This window comes from Herpailurus yagouaroundi, unplaced genomic scaffold (assembly GCF_014898765.1).
Source record: "Herpailurus yagouaroundi ecotype Mexico unplaced genomic scaffold, PumYag 159, whole genome shotgun sequence".
Lineage (NCBI taxonomy): Eukaryota > Metazoa > Chordata > Mammalia > Carnivora > Felidae > Herpailurus > Herpailurus yagouaroundi.
The window spans coordinates 51,211,444-51,228,002 of record NW_024412400.1 but is presented as its reverse complement, the minus strand read 5'-3'; the positions used below and the strand labels follow the sequence as shown (position 1 = coordinate 51,228,002).

The window sequence follows — 16,559 nt, the reverse complement described above, 5'->3', positions numbered from 1 at the left end:
CATAGTACAAATATTAATATAATAAATTCATATCTATATACCTAGACAAAAAAATGATATGAACTTCTAAGTTTAAATTATTTGTTAATGACACTGTGTCTATTTAAGAGCCATTTTTCAGTGCCTGAAAAAGAATAAATATCCAATGGAATGCAACCTGATTTTTCCTGCCTTCCCCATGTTCATATGCCCAACCACCCTCCCATCAATACTAGCTCTTATTTCACTGCAGATAGTCTCACTCTGCCCCCAAGGGACAAATCAGGATCTTAGAAGAGAAGTGAAGGTTTGAAAAGTCCCAGAGATTTGAAGTGATTCCCTAGGAAGTGCCCTACCCCATGAGAACTACAGTTGTGCATCAGTACTTGATACTGATCAGTACTTCTATAAAATCTTAATTATTCAAAATCAGTTGTCACACACATTTTTAATGTATGTCTCAACACTACTTCCACAAACCCCAGAGAATACTGCAAAAGTAGAAAAAGCAGAGCCTCAACAAGACATGTACAGAAGACAAGATCTTTTTAAAAAGGGAATTCTGGATATATTTCTTTCCTTGAGATACTATTTTTCTCCCACCCAAGGAACTGAAGTAAACATGCACACATTACTTTCTGGAGGAAGATGTAACGGTACAGTGAGGCAGGCCCTGCTAGTGTCTTCTTCCTTACAACAGAACTTGATATTTCAGCAAGCAATGAGCCAACTCCCTGCAGTCAGTTGCCAGAACCCCTGCAGTTATAGGGAAGCTTTTGATCTTCTAATATAGGCATTTCCCCTTAGTGCTTTACCCCTCATGTTCCTGCCTAGAAATGAACATGATGTCTGGCAATGTAGAAGCCATCTTGAGATCACAAGAAGACCAGCATGAGGCTCTCTACTCACTGAGAAAGAGTGAGAGATGGAAAGGGGCTAGCTCCCTAGTGACATTGCTGAGCTGCCTATACCCCTTATTCTTGATTCAAGAAACAAATTAAAGCCACTTGCTGCAGAATGCATTCCTAACTGATATAACTAGTCTATGTGCAAGGTAGATTTGGCAGGGGAAGATAATTCACAAAATCTGCCTCGTTTGCCCAATCACGCTCCACTCTAGCCAGGTACACCTATTTCCTCCCATTCTCTTCATTTATAAACTCAGAGATACTCTCTGTATTAGTTTTTTAATTTTTTTTAATGTTTATTTATTTTTGAGAGAGAGAGAGAAAGACACAGAGCATGAGTGGGGGAGGGGCAGAGAGAGAGGGAGACACAGAATCTGAAGTGGGCTCCAGACTCTGAGCTGTCAGCACAGAGCCCGACGCCAGGCTCAAACTCACAAACTGTGAGATCATGACCTGACCCAAACTGGCACGCTTAACCGACTGAGCTACCCAGGTGCCCCAATTTTGATCCCAAACTGTGAGCTCAGTCTGGCTCTCTGAACCCTTGGTACCTACTACCTATGCCCATTTCTCTGGCTGACTGCTTTAGGCTTTTACTTATATGGCTCACCTGACTGGTGAGAACAGCCAACTATGCTCAATAGAACTCTTAAGTCTGGTTCCTCATACACAGGCCTATTGTATAGCTGCTTAAATCTTCATGCCAGAGTCTTAACCTAGCATGAGCAGAAGAGAAGTCAAAGAAGAAATGTTTAGCAGACACATAGAAAACACACTTATAAAACTACTGACTTTTGTGAACTAGCTATTGACTAGCTATTTTGTGACTATATATTGACTAGCTACTTTGTGACTAGTGTGACAATTTAATCCATTACTTAAAAAAAGTTTTTAGTTATTCAAAGCAATATTTAATTTGGCTAAAATATCAATCCAAGATCACAACCAAGATCACAACCTGTTGTTCTCAGGTCCTCCCTCTTATAATTAAAAAACCCTGATCATAACACACACAAGTATATGAAGACTCTGAAAGGTGGAAAGAAGGCAGATGGGCTAGAAATCTCAGAACTTGAGAAATACCAAGGCAATGAGATCACTGAGTTTCCTTATTATATCCATATATCCCAGACAGGATGCTGAAATCTCCAACCCAGAATCACCAACAATCACAAACCAAAAAAGAAAAAGAAAAAAAAAACCTCCAAGAAAAATCTGATCTACTTAACTGATGAGGAATGGGGTCACTAAACAACAAAAACATTCTTGGCAATATCCACCCTCTCAAACTAGACATCAACTGTACAACTGTACCTCCCTACCCCAGAATTTCAGTAGGCCTGGGATCAAGTAGAAAGTTGGTTTTCACACCACGCCATCCCTACCCCCATAGAGGCAGGTAGTGTATTCCAATTCACCTGACAGGTGCAGTGTCAATGGGATGATCTGAAAGTTGATCTTCCATTTCCCTCTTGCAGAAGCTAAGATATGCTCTAACTCCCCCACCTGATGCAGTAACATCAGGGCCAGGGGAAAGCTGAGCCTCCACTCCCACCCTGCACCAAGTCTGAACAAAGTGTAAGTCCATAGTAGTGACCACTTCACTTCCCTTCTACTCCTGGTGTCAGTGAGGCCTAGTGGGAAACTAAACCTCCATATCAAGCAACAGCAAAGAGATCGAATGAAGCAGTTAAAAACACTACTAGCAGCACTCCTGCTCTTGCTCCCCATCCAGATTCCATGTCACGGGGTCCCAATTAGGAGCCTCCAGCCCCACTCAACACCAATGAGGTAGAATAAGGTAGTATGAGACCAACTAGTCAACACTCCGCTTCCTTTCCTCTGGTGCCAGTGGGACCAGGTTGCTGAGCCTCCCTCCCAGCTGCCATGAACAAGGCAGAATCAAGTGATGGGAAGCAGGGCTGGGTGGCACTCTACTTCTCCCATCCCTTGATGTCAGTGGGGCACAAAGTGGAGCCAAGCTTCTGCCTCCTGCTGCAATGAAGCAGTGTGTGTCAGCCCTCTGATTCACACTCTCTGGTGACAGTGACTTCAGCAGCAGGGAGCTAACGTTATAACCCAAGCAGAGATACAAGGCAGTGCAAGTTGGTGACCCACTTTAGCCAGAAAAGTGTGAAGGGGACCAAAGAGGGTAGGTGAAGTTCCACTCTACCAGACTGATACAGTATGAGTCAAAACCCATTTTTACTGGAGTGGTGTCAGTGAACTCAGCAGGAAGCTGAACAAATATGCCCATCTGGCTTTCATGCTATACCTCAACAGGGGGAGTGCCTGCTTAAAAAAAAAAAGATGAAATAGGATCCAGAGCCTCACAGTATAACCTCAAAAATAACCAGGACTCGATGGAAAATCACTTATCATGCCAGAAGCAGGAAAATCATAACATTAACAAGAAAAGATAAACAACAGACCCAACACTGAAATAAATCAATTGTTGGAATTATCTGACAAGGATTATAAAGCAGCCAGAATAAAAATTATTTTAAATGCAATTTAAAATTCTATTGAAATAAAAAATAAATAATCTCAACAAATAAATAGAAGTTACAAAAAAATAACCAAATAGAAATTACAGAAATGAAAAAATATAATAACTGAAAGAAAAAACTCACTAGATGGGCAGAAGACAGAATCAATAAACTTTAGGATACATCAACAGTATTCACCCAATATGAACAGAGAGAAAATGGGGGGAAAATAACTAACAAAGTCTCAGAGACATGTAAGACAATAGCAAAAGAGCTAACATTCATGATTAGAATCTAAGGAGAAGAAAGTCAGAAAGTAGGGCTAAATAATATTCAAAGAAACAATGGCTGAAAACTTTCTAAATATGGCAAGACATATAAACCTATAGATTCAACAAGATGTAGGGAAGATCTTATTCTACCCAAATAGAATAAACTCAAAGAAGTCCATGTAAAACATATCATAATTAGACCACAGACTATAAGTCATGTGTCTACACTGCAATAACTAGAGCATCCACTAAGAAACCCATGCAGAGCAATATACATATATCACTATAAACATATCAGGATATAATCCTTAAAATGTTCAAGAAACCAACAGAAAGGTAAGAAAAGAGAAAGAAAAGAGAACCAGAGGAAACAAACTGAACACAAATAATAAAATGGCATACCAATAATTACCTTAAGTGTAAATAGTCTAAATACATGAATTAAAAGAGGTTGGCAGAGTAGATTAAAAAGAAAAAAACTACATTGTTCAACAATATGCTGTCTACAAAACTCACTTAAGATATAATAACATAGGTAGATTAAGAGCAAAAGAATAGAAACAATATACCATGTAAATCATTAAAAAAAAAAAACAGTAGTGTCTATATTATCAGATAAAGTAGACTTCCGAGCAAATAAAATTACTATAGAGAAATAAGGACATCACATAATGATAAATGGATCAATCCACCAGGAAGACATAACAGTCCTAAAGGTGTACATGTCAAACAACAGAACCACAAAATATGTGAAGCCAAAATTATAGAACTCAAAGAATAACAGACAAATCTACAACTAGAGTTGGGGACTTTCAGAATTACACTTTCAGTAACAGACAGAATTAGACAGAAAATCAGCAAGGAAATGAAAGAACTCAACAAAACTACTAACCATCAGATTTTAATTGCCATATATAAAAAAACTCCACCCAATAATAGAAGTATACACATTTCTTTTTCAAGCACCCACATAACAATCATCAAGGCAGAGCTTATACTAGGCCATAAAATCAATTTCAACAGATTTTTAGAAGTTGAAATTATACAAAATATATTCTCTGAGCGCAATGGAATCAAGCTAGAAATCAATAACAAAGATGACAAGAAAATCTACAAACACTTGGAAACCAAACAGCAAACTTCTAAACAATGCATATGTCACATAATGCATGCATTATGTCAGGGGTGCCTGGGTGGCTCAGTTGGTTGAGCGTCCAACTTCAGCTCAGGTCATGATCTCACATTCCGTGAGTTTGAGCCCTGTGTTGGGCTCTGTGCTGACAGCTCAGAGCCTGGAGCCCGCTTCAGATTCTGTGTCTCCCCCTCTCTCTGCCCCTCCCCTGCTCATGTTCTGTCTCTCTCTGTCTCAAAAATAAATAAAAACATTAAAAAAATTTTTTAAATAAATAATAAACAATGCATATGCCAAAGAAGTCTCAAAAGAAATTTTTAAAATTATACATACACACACAGCCCACACATAGAGAACTGAAATGAAGATGAAAGTACAGCATATCAAAATATGTGAAATGCAACTAAAGGAGTGGAGAGAGTTAAATTTATGAGTAAAACATTAAGTGCTTCCATTGGAAAAGAGATAAGTGCTTCCACCAAAAAAGGGAGTTTTCAAATAAATAATCTAAGACTTGCTACTTTGTATACCTGAAACTAACATTATACTGTATGTTAACTAACTGGAATGTAAATAAAATTTTTTTTTTAAATCTAAGCTCCTACCTCAAGAAATTAGAAAAAGAATGGTAAAATAAACCCAAAGCAAGCAAAAGAAAAAAATACCAAAGATAAAAGAAGAAATCAATTAAATTGAAAACAGGAAAATAATGGAGAAAATCAATGAAACGAAAACCTGACTCTTTAAAAACATCAACATAATTTATAAATCTACAAGAAAAATTAAAAGAATAAAAAGAGACAAAGATCAACAACATCAGGAATGAAAGAGGGCATATCACTGCAGATCCTGTAGTCATCAAAAGGATAGTAAGGTATGACTATAAACAACACTCTAAAAAATTTGACAACTTGGGATAGAATTGCTTGAAAACCATGAACTACCAAAACTCAACCAAGATGAAATAAATAATCTGAGTAGTCTTATAACCATTAAAGACATGGATCTGTGATTTAAAAGCTATCAGCAAGGGGCAATCCAGTGGCTCAGTCAGTTAAGCGTCTGACTTCAGCTCAGGCCATGATCTCATGGTTCATGGGTTCAAGCCCCATGTCAGGCTCTGTGCTGACAGCTCAGAGTCTGGAGCCTGTTCCAGAGTCTTTGTCTCCCTCTCTCTCTGCCCTTCCTCCTGACAAAAAATGAATAAACATTTTAAAAAATGCAACCAACGACAAAAAAGTCTCCAGGTTCAGATGGTTTCACTGGAGAATTCTACCAGACATTTAAAGATGAATTAATCAATCTCTTTCAGAAGATTCCATCAACATAATACTAACACCAGACAAAAACATCATAAAAAAATGAAACTGCACACCATTATCTCTCAATAATTTAGACACAAAAACCCTCAACAAAATATTAGCAAATCAGATCCAGTATATGTATACAATACACCATGACCAAGTGGGATTTATTCTAGGTATACAAGTCTGGTTCAATATTTTTAAATTAATCGATATATTTCACCATATCCACAGGATTAAGGGGAGCAATTATATGATTATATCAAAGGACAAAGAAAAGCCATTTAACAAAATCCATCATTTATTCATGATAAAAACTCAGCCAACTATGAAGAGAAGTGGACTTCTTCAACTTGATAGAACATCTACAAAAAAACCTATAGCTGACATCACACTAATGCAGTGAAAGAGTGAATGTTTTCCCCCTAAGACTGGGAACAAGGCAAGGGTGTACACTCTCACTGTATTTAATCAACATATTACTGGAAGTTCTAGTCACTGTAGCAAAGCAAAAAAAAAAAAAAAAAAAAAAAAGATATAAATAGCAAAGAAAAAGAAAACTATCCATATTTGCAGACACCATTGTCTTCATTTCTATATGCTAACAATGCATTTGTATATACTAAAAACAAGCATGTGGAAACCAAAATTAAAAACACATACCATTTACAAACACTCCAAAGAAAATAAAATACTTAAGTATAAATTAACAAAACATGTACAAGCTCTGTATGCTGATAATTACAAAATGCTGATGAAAGAAATCAAATAAGATCTAAATAAATGGAAAGGTATATTGTGTTCATGGATTCGAAGACTCAACATAGTAAAGATGTCAATTTTCCCCAAACTGATACACAGGTTAATGTAATTGCTATCAAAATCCGAGCAAGATGTTTTGTAGACACAAACCAATTCTTAATTTTATATGGCAAGGTAAAGAAACTAAACTAAAACAATCTTTAAAAAGAAGAATAAAATAGGAGGAATCACTCTACCTTTAACATAAAGGTCTACCAATTTACTACAGTAATCGAAACTGAGTGGGACTGGTGGAAAAACAGACACATAGATAAATGGAACAGAATACAGAACCCCCAAATAAACCAATACAAATGTGCTCAACTGATTTTTGACAAATGTGCAAAAGCAATTCTATGAAGGGGAGGTAGTCTTTTAAATAAATGGTGCTGGAGCAGTTGAACATTTACAGGCAAGAAATGAACTTTGACCTAAGTCGTACACCTTATTTAAAAAATTAAGACAAACTGAAATATGTCTTAAGTACAAAACATAAAAACTTATAGAAAAATGACAGTGGAAAATCTTCAGGATCTATGGCTAGGCAAAGAGTTCTTAGACTTAGCAAAAGTATGATCTATAGAAAGATAAACCAATAAATTAAATCTCATCAAATGTAAAAAAAAAAAAAAGTTTTGGTCTGCAAGAGACCTTGTGAAGAGGACTGGGAGATAATATTTACAAATCAAAAAAGGCTTAGTGTTGAGAGTATATAAAAAAAATTCTAAAAACTCAACAGTAAAAAAGTCAATATTTCAATTAGAAAATGGGCAAAAGATATGAGTAGACATTTCACAGCAGAGAATATACAGAAAACAAATGAGCACACTGTTAAGGGCTGAATATGTGCCTTCAAACTCCAAATGTTGAAGCCCTAACCCCCAATGTGACTGTATTTGAAGACAGGGCCTTTCAGGAGGTAATCAAGGTTAAAACACATTATGAGGGTGAGGCCCTTATCCCACAGCACTGGTATCCACAAAAGAAAATGAGGAGACTCGGAGATCTCTCTCTCTTCAAACATACAAACATGTCAGAAATCAAGCACCTTGAACTTGGACGTCTAGCCTCCAAAACTGTGAGAAAATAAATTTCTGTTGTCTAAGCCATTCAGTCTGTAGTATTTTGTTATGGCAGCCCCAGTAAACTAATACACACATGAAAAGAGGTTTAACATCATGAGTCATTAGGATGCAAAGTAAAATCATGATGAGGTACCACTACACACCTATCAGAACAGCTAAATTAAAAAATAGTCGACAACATCAAATGTTGGTGAGGATGTGGAAAAACTGGATGACTCATATATTCCTGGTGAAAATGCAAAAGGCTATAACCACATTGCAACACTATTGGGAAGTTTCTTATAAAATCAAACATGCAGTTACCCTAAAATCCAGCAACTGCACTCCGAACATTTGTAGAAGTGAAACAAAACTCATGTTCAAACACAACCTGTATATAAACATTCATAGCAGCTTCCTTTGCAATAGGGAAAGCTGAAAACAACCAACATGCCCTTCTGTGAATGATTAATGTAAATGATTAAACAAAATATGGTACATCAATACAATGAATACAATGTAATACTATTCAGTAATAAAAAAGAATGAACTATTAATACACACTACTTGAATGCATCTCCAAAGAATTATGCTGGATGAGAAGCCTATCCCAAAAAGACTAATATTCTATGATTCCATCTATATGACATTCTTGAAAGGACAAAATTATAGAAATGGTGGTTGCCAGGGGTCATGATTGGAGGAGGGAGAGGGTAACTGTGGCTATAAAGAGCAACATGAGGAATCCTGTGGTAATGAAACTGTTCTGCATCTTGACTATATCAATGTCAATATCCTCACTATGATATTATACGACAGTTTTACAAGCTGTTACCAACAGGGGAAACTGGGTAAATAGTACACAGGATCTCCATTATTTCTTACACTGCATGTGTCTATAATTACCTCAAAATTAAAAGTTTAATGTAAAAATTCCATTCAATTCTAAATGCAAATATTTCTGACAATAATCTGCCATTATGGTTCTTGAATTCTCTGAAGTAAACACCCAGCTGTGATCAGTGTACTACTCTGTTATGACTTTCATAAAAGGTAAAATTTTCTATATGTCATTCTGACCAGCTGGTGAGCATCATAAGCTTAAACTAAGAGTTTCAATAAGCTTATATCAATAGAACACTCTAGTAGCTATAATAATGATATATTTATCTATACAGTATCAATCTACCTGCAAACATAGAATTTCCTTGTGGCTACTCAAATGAAGTCCTTTCCAGAGGAACTCTGGAGTAGACCTCCCAAGGAGCCCAAAAAGATGCTTCTGCCACAATGTCAAGTTGGCAGCTCAATACTAGTCTATGACAGACACCAAAGGAATTGATATAGAAGTAGTAACACTAACCTATTATAATGAGAAAGTCAAGGTTAGAAAATGTTATTTGAGGGTGCCTGGGTGGTTTAGTCGGTTAAGCATCCGACTTTGGCTCAGGTCATGATCTCACAGTCTGTGGATTTGAGCCCTGCATTGGGCTCTATGCTGACAGCTCAGAGCCTGGAGCCTACTTCCCTCTCTCTCTGCCCCTACCCCGCTCGTGCTCTGTCTGTCTGCCTGTCTCTCTCAAAAAATAAACATTAAAAAAATTTTAATAAAAAAATAAAGAAAGAAAATGTTATTTGAAATCCATTCTTTCTTTAAGTTTTAGGCACTCATATTTTTCTGTTTATTTCCTTTGTCCACCATGTTCTATTCTTCTCTTGGGCTATCTATACTTTGATTCAGGTTTCATGAGGCTTAGTGAGTACAGGTATAAACACTTACAGCACATGAAAAAAATAAAAATGTTTAAAGTATTAAGTCATTCTTTTAAATGTCAGCATAAGACTTCTGGTTTCCAATCAGATGTGTAAGGAGCTTTAAAAGTCACTATGCTATCCTAACAATAGGTAAAAAAGATGAACAAAGTGAAAAATGAACAACTCTTGCTAGATCTGTTAGAGAAGTAAGGTCACAGGGCAAACCACTGCCCCCTAAATTAGAGACAGATAAGGTGGACACAGAGAATCAGAACTTCTCAGAGCAGAAACCCACAAGAGAAACCTTCATGGGAACCAATGCATGGAAAGAAAAACCTGAATTGTAATTGGCAAATGACTGGAAGCTCACTGTGGACATCCATCTGAGAGATAAAAACTATAGGGGGAGAGGGAAACCACATTTTTGTGAGTTTTATATCCAGGAGCCTTACCAGATCTTCACAGTAAAGATTAGAGAAAAATCCACTTGTGCTTCTGACAAGGAGAGGGGAAACATATTTCAAATATGATGAAATACACCAGAGCTTTCTATTCTGTTTAAGAGGCCTGCTCTCAAGAAAAACTATCTTATCAGAGTTTAAACTACTGGGGTTTTATCAGGGCCCAACTGACCTGGCAAAGGGAAATACCCAACTTCAGCCCACCCCAGCCATCCTGTCCTACCTAGGGTGGGAGTGGGGAGGGGTAAGAGGCTGGCAACTGAGAAACATCTGTGAAGTTCACAGTCTAGAGGCACAGGCTCACTGCAAGACTGGGACCCAATCCCAGGACTACTGAATACCTCTCCTACACTCCCACCCACCACATTACACTGCATTACTAAAGACCCATTAACTGCAATTCCTTTCACCTAGAACATCATGTTCTCCTTCCAAAAAATTGGAAGGCACACTAAAAGGCAAAAAAACAAAAACGAAAACAAAAACCCAGTTTGAAATGACTAAGCAAACATCAGAACCAGAGGCAGATATGGCAGGAATGTCAGAATTATCAGACTAGGAATTTGCGATTAGTATGAAAAGAGCTTTAATGGAAAAAATAGACAATATTCAAAAATACATGGGTAAGTAAGCAGAGATATGAAACTTCTAATAAAGAATCAAAAATAAATGCTAGAGATCAAAAACACTATAACAAGATGAAGAATGCCTTTAATGGGTTTATTAGTAGACAAGACATCATTGAGGAAAGAATTCTCTGAGCTTGAGGATATGACAATAGAATTGAAAAGCTGCTAAAACTGAAAAGCAAAGGGAAAAAATGAAAAAAAAAGAGAGAGAGAGGGAGAGACTCTAAGAACTTTGGGACAACTATAAAGGGTGCAACATATGTATAACAAGAATATCAAAAGAAGAAAGAAAAGAAACAGTGTTTGAAACGATTGAGAATTTCCTCTAAATTAATGTCAGACACCAAACCACAGATCCAGAAACCTCAGAGAATACCAAGCAAGATGAATACCACCCTGCCCTGCAAAAAACCCCACAGTTAGGTATACCATCTTTAAACTACAGAAAATCATGACTAAAGAAACAAATCATGCAAATCCTGATGGTGAATATTTACGTACACTTACTTAAAGTGAAAAGAATGACAGCAATGGTACAAGAAATAGGAGGAAAGAATCAGGAATATTTTGTTATTATAAGGTACTTACACTACCCAGGAAGCAGCACAGTGTTATTTGAAAGTAGACTTGAATTAGCTATAAATATATAATGCAAATTATACAGCAACAACTAAAAAAAAAAAAAGTAAAAAACAAGTAGAACTGATATTCTAAGAAAGAGAAAATGTAATTATTTAAAACGCTCAAATACACAAAAGGCAGAAAAAGTGTGAAAGACAAACATAAGAATAAAAATAAGAACAAGGGGAACAAATAGAAAAAAAGTAATAAAAATGGTGATAGTGATCCAACTACATCAATCTTTACAGTAAAACTTTGATTTGTGAGCATAATTTGTTCTGAAAACATGCTTGTAATCCAAAGCACCCATATATCAAAGGGAATTTCAAGAACTATTGGCTCAGTTGTGATCATGTGACATTAGGAATCACGTACTACTCATATTTCAAGACATCGTTCATTTATCAAGTTCAAATTTATTAGAAATGCTTGCTTGTCTTGTGGAACAGTCACAGAACAAGTGATTCACATTCCAAGGTTTTACTGTACTTTGAATGTTAATGATTGGAATCATTAACAGAGTGTATGAAAAAATGAGACCCAAGTATATGTTGTCTGGAAGAAACCCATTTTAAATATAAAGACACATGTAGATTAAAAATAAAGCAGTGGAGAAAGATATATCATGCTAACACTAATCAAAAGAAGTGAGAATGTCTGTATTCATTTCAGACAGAGAAGACTTTAGAGCAACGACAGTTATCAGAGTTGAAAAGGGGTATTATGTAATGATAAAGGAGTCAATACTCCAAGAAGACATAATAATCCTTAACGACAGAGCCTAACAACAGAGCATCAAAATATGTGAGGCAAAAGCTTATAGAATTACAAGGAGAAATAAATAAATCCACTAGCATGGTTGAAGACTTTGATACAAAAATGGACAGATACAGCAGGTGGAAAATCAGTAAGGTCATAGATGAACTCAACAGTATCATTAATCAATTGATATAATTGACATCTATGGACTACTTCACCCAAGAATAGCAGAACATACATTTTTCTCAAGCTCACATGGAACATTCACCAAGTTAGGCCACATTCAGGGCCATAAAATACACCCTAACAATTTTAAAAAATTAAAATCATACAATGTCTGATTCCATGAGGAAATTAAACTACAAATGAAACAGAAGAGCTGAGAAATCCCCAAATACTGGGAAATAAAAAAAGACACTTCTGAATAACATATGGGTCAAAGAAGAAGTCACAAGAGAAGTTTAAAAATACTTTGAACTAAATGAAAATGAAAATACAACTTATTGAAATGTATAGTATGCAAATCTATATGATCACCTATGTAGAAAATACGTAACAAAATACATAACATACAAAAGTCAATAAATTTCCTATACACTATAACTACATGGAATTTGAAATTAAAAACAGATTACCATTTACATTAGCAACCCCCCCAAAAAATTAAATACGTAGGTATAACCGTGAAAAACTCTTAACAAAATATGTATAAGATCTATATAAGAAAATGAAATGTAGATGAAAGAAAACAAAGAACAATTAAATAAATTGAGAGTTACTCCGTGTGTGGATAGGAAGGCTCAATATTGTCAAGATATCAATTCTTCCCAACTTGATGTATAGATTTAATTCAGTATCAATCAAAACCCCACAAGTTATTTTGTGGATATGAACACACAGATTCTGAAGTTTATATGGAGAGACAAAAGACCCAGAATAGCCGACTCAATATTGAAGGAAAAAAACAAATTTGGAGGACTGACACTACCTGGCTTCAAGATTTACTACAAAACTACAATAATCAAGATAATGTAGTACCAGTAAAAAAAACAAAAACAAAAACAAAACAAAACAGACAAAGATACTAATGGAACAGAATACAGAGTCCAGAAATAGATCCACATGAGGGCTCCTGGGTGGCTCAGTCGGTTGAGCGTCCGGCTTCAGCTCAGGTCATGATCTCGCGGTTTTGGGAGTTTGAGCCCTTCATCAAGCTCTGTGCTAACAGTGCGGAGCCTGCTTGGGATTCTCACTCTGTTCCTCCCCCACTCACACTGCCTCTCTCTCAAAATAAATAAATAAACTTTAAGAAAAAAAGAAATAGATCCACATAAATACTACAGTCAACTGCTCTTCAACAAAGGAGCAAAGGCAATACAATTGAGCAAAGATGATCTATTTAACATATCACGCTGGGAGCAACTATAAGCCATCCAAGTGCAAAAAAAAAAAAAAAGTAAAGAAAAAAGAAAAAAAAAGAATATAAGTACAGAGTTTACAACCTTCACAAAAATTAACTCAAATGTATCATGGATATAAATATAAAATGCAAAAGTATAAAATTCCTAGAAAATAACAGGAGAAAAATTAGGTATGTGCAAAAGACACATCCAATAAAGGACTATTATCCAAAATATACAAAGAATTCTTAAATCTCAACAATAAGAAAATAATCAATCTGATTTTAAAATAGGCAAAACATCTGAATAAACACTTCAGCAAAGATATACAGATACCAAGCATATGAAAAGATGTTCAACATCATATGTCATCAGGGAAATGAAAATTAGAACAACAAGATACCAATACACACTTATAAGAATGGCCAAAATCCAAAATACCAACAACACCAAATTCTGGTGAGTATGTGGTAACAGGAACTCTCACTCATTCATTGTTGCCAGGAATGCAAAATGATAGAGCCACTTTGGAAGACAACTTGGAGGTTTCTTATGAAATTATCCATACTCTTACTGTATGACCCAGCAATCACACTTGGACATTTATCTAAAGGAGGTGAAAATGTATCTGCATACAAAAACCTGCACATGAATACTTATGGCAGCTTTATTCATAACTACCAAAACGTGGAAACAATCAAGGTGCTCTTCAGTAGATGAATGGATAAACTGTGGAACATCCAGGCAATGGAATATTATTCAATGCTAAAAAGAAGTAAGCTATCAAGCCATGAAAAGACATGCAAGAAACTCAAATGCATATTACTGAGTAAAAGAACTTGAAAAAGCTACATATTATATGATTCCAACTATACAACATTCTGGATAAAACAAAACTATGAAGACAACAAATGGATCAGTGGTTGCCAGTCTTTAAAAGGGACGAAAAGATGAATAGGCATAGCACATAGGATTTTTATCCTCAAGAATGAGATTAGTGCACCTATAAAAGAAACCTGGAAGAGCTCCCTTGCTTCTTCCACCATGTGAGGACATAGCAAAAACACCAAACCAGGAAAGAGTAGGAGGGAGGAACCCTTCCAAATATGCCAGCACCGTGGGACTTCCCAGCCTGCAAAACTGTCAGAAACAAATAAATAATGTTTATAACCACCCAGTCTATGGTACTTTGTTATAGCAGCCCAAATGGACTAAGACACCCACTGATAAGCAATAGATCAATAGCATAAAACAGAGAGTCCAGAAATAGACTAGCATAGAAATTACTAGGTGGCATTTCAAATCAAAAGAGAAAGAATGAAAATTTAATGAATGATATTGAGACAAGCCATACATTTCAAAAAGAATAAATATGAAATTATAAATCCACCAGACAAAATTAATTCCAAATAGATTAAAAAGTTAACTAAAACAGCAGTACTATAAAAGTTTTAGACATATGTTGTGTTTTCAACCTGCCTGAATCTAGGTTAGTGTTAGCCAGAGTGAGTTTCTGTTGTTTGCAATCAAAAGAACTTGACACAGAACCTGGACCAGAATTTGGCATGAAATGTTAAAAAAATAAAAAATCAACACAGAAAAACACAATAAACAAAAAGATAGGCAAACATGAGGAAATATTAGCAACATATATAAACCAAAAATAATGTCCATATTTTATTAAAAACTCCTATAAATAAACAAAAATAAACAAATAACCCAATAGAAATTTTGACAACAGATATGAACGAGTACTTAGTAGAGGAAAACACAGAAATGTCTAATAAACATGAAAAAATGTTCGACCTCATTAGCAACAAAGAAACACAAATTAAACAACAATGAAAACTCAAGAAAAAAGTAAATATTCGAAAAAAATTGAAAACTCTAATATGAACATGTAGGAAAACGGTCTTATAAACTATTGGTCAAATTAACACTATCTTCTCAAAGGACAATTTGGTATACATTTATCAGAATTTTATTTTTTTTAATGTTTATTTATTTATTTTGAAGGGGGGACAGGGCAGAGAGAGGTAAAGAATCCCAAGCAGGCTCCACACTGTCAGCACAAAGCCCAACACTAGGCTCAATCTCATGAACCGGGAGACCATGATCCGAGACTAAATCAAGAGTCGGATACATAGCTGACTGACTGAGCTACCCAGGCACCCCATTTATCAGAATTTTAAGCTGGCATTTCCTTTCTTTCAGCAATTTCACTTCTAGGAATTTATCCCATGAAAAACACATGTACACAAGAATATAAATATAAATACTATCTGTAAAAAAAATACTACCTGTAATAAGAAGTATTGGAAATAATCTAAATGTTGAAAAGAAAAATAAGTAAATTACGGCATATTCTTAAGAAGGAAAGTGTAACAGTTAAAAACAAGATTGATCTATACACACTAACACGGAACAATTTCCAATGTATGTAATTAAGTGGCTCATATATATTAGATATTTTAAAGAAATATATCTATAATAAAAGAAAAGGCACAATAAAGTATCTAGAAAGATATACACCAAACCATTAAAAGCGGTTTTCTCTCCAGTAAGAAGAAAGTAATCAGAATAAAAAGGGAATTCTTTGCCTTTACTTCTGTTTACTTCTTTTATTTTGTGTGTTCATATGACTTATATAATGCAATATTCTATTAAAGAAAGTAAAATGTGAATACCCCAAACAAAAGAATCTCTGTCAGAGCAGAGTGTCTGTATAAACATACTGAAGTGTCTTTAGGCAGACTAAATTGCTGATTAGATTCAGCAGCAATTAGGAACCCAATCTTTAATTTTATTCCAATTTCAGTGACTTAGAATTATGTACCAATTTTAATGTTTTGGCATCCTTTCAAAACATGAAAACCTTATGCTATAAATCTAAATATTCAAGGCCATTTAAAAACAAATGTTAAGTCGCAAAACAACCAAAATTCACCTGATTTTGATAGACAAATCTTTCTAATGATAAATTAA

The 16,559-nt window shown here is 35.4% G+C and overlaps 1 protein-coding gene across 4 annotated transcripts in view; it reads right to left on the bottom strand.

Annotated features, from left to right (window-relative positions):
- Positions 1 to 16,559, bottom strand: part of LEKR1 (leucine, glutamate and lysine rich 1) — a 202,486-nt gene that overhangs the window by 167,742 nt on the left and 18,185 nt on the right. The gene's annotated exons all lie outside the window — the stretch shown is intronic.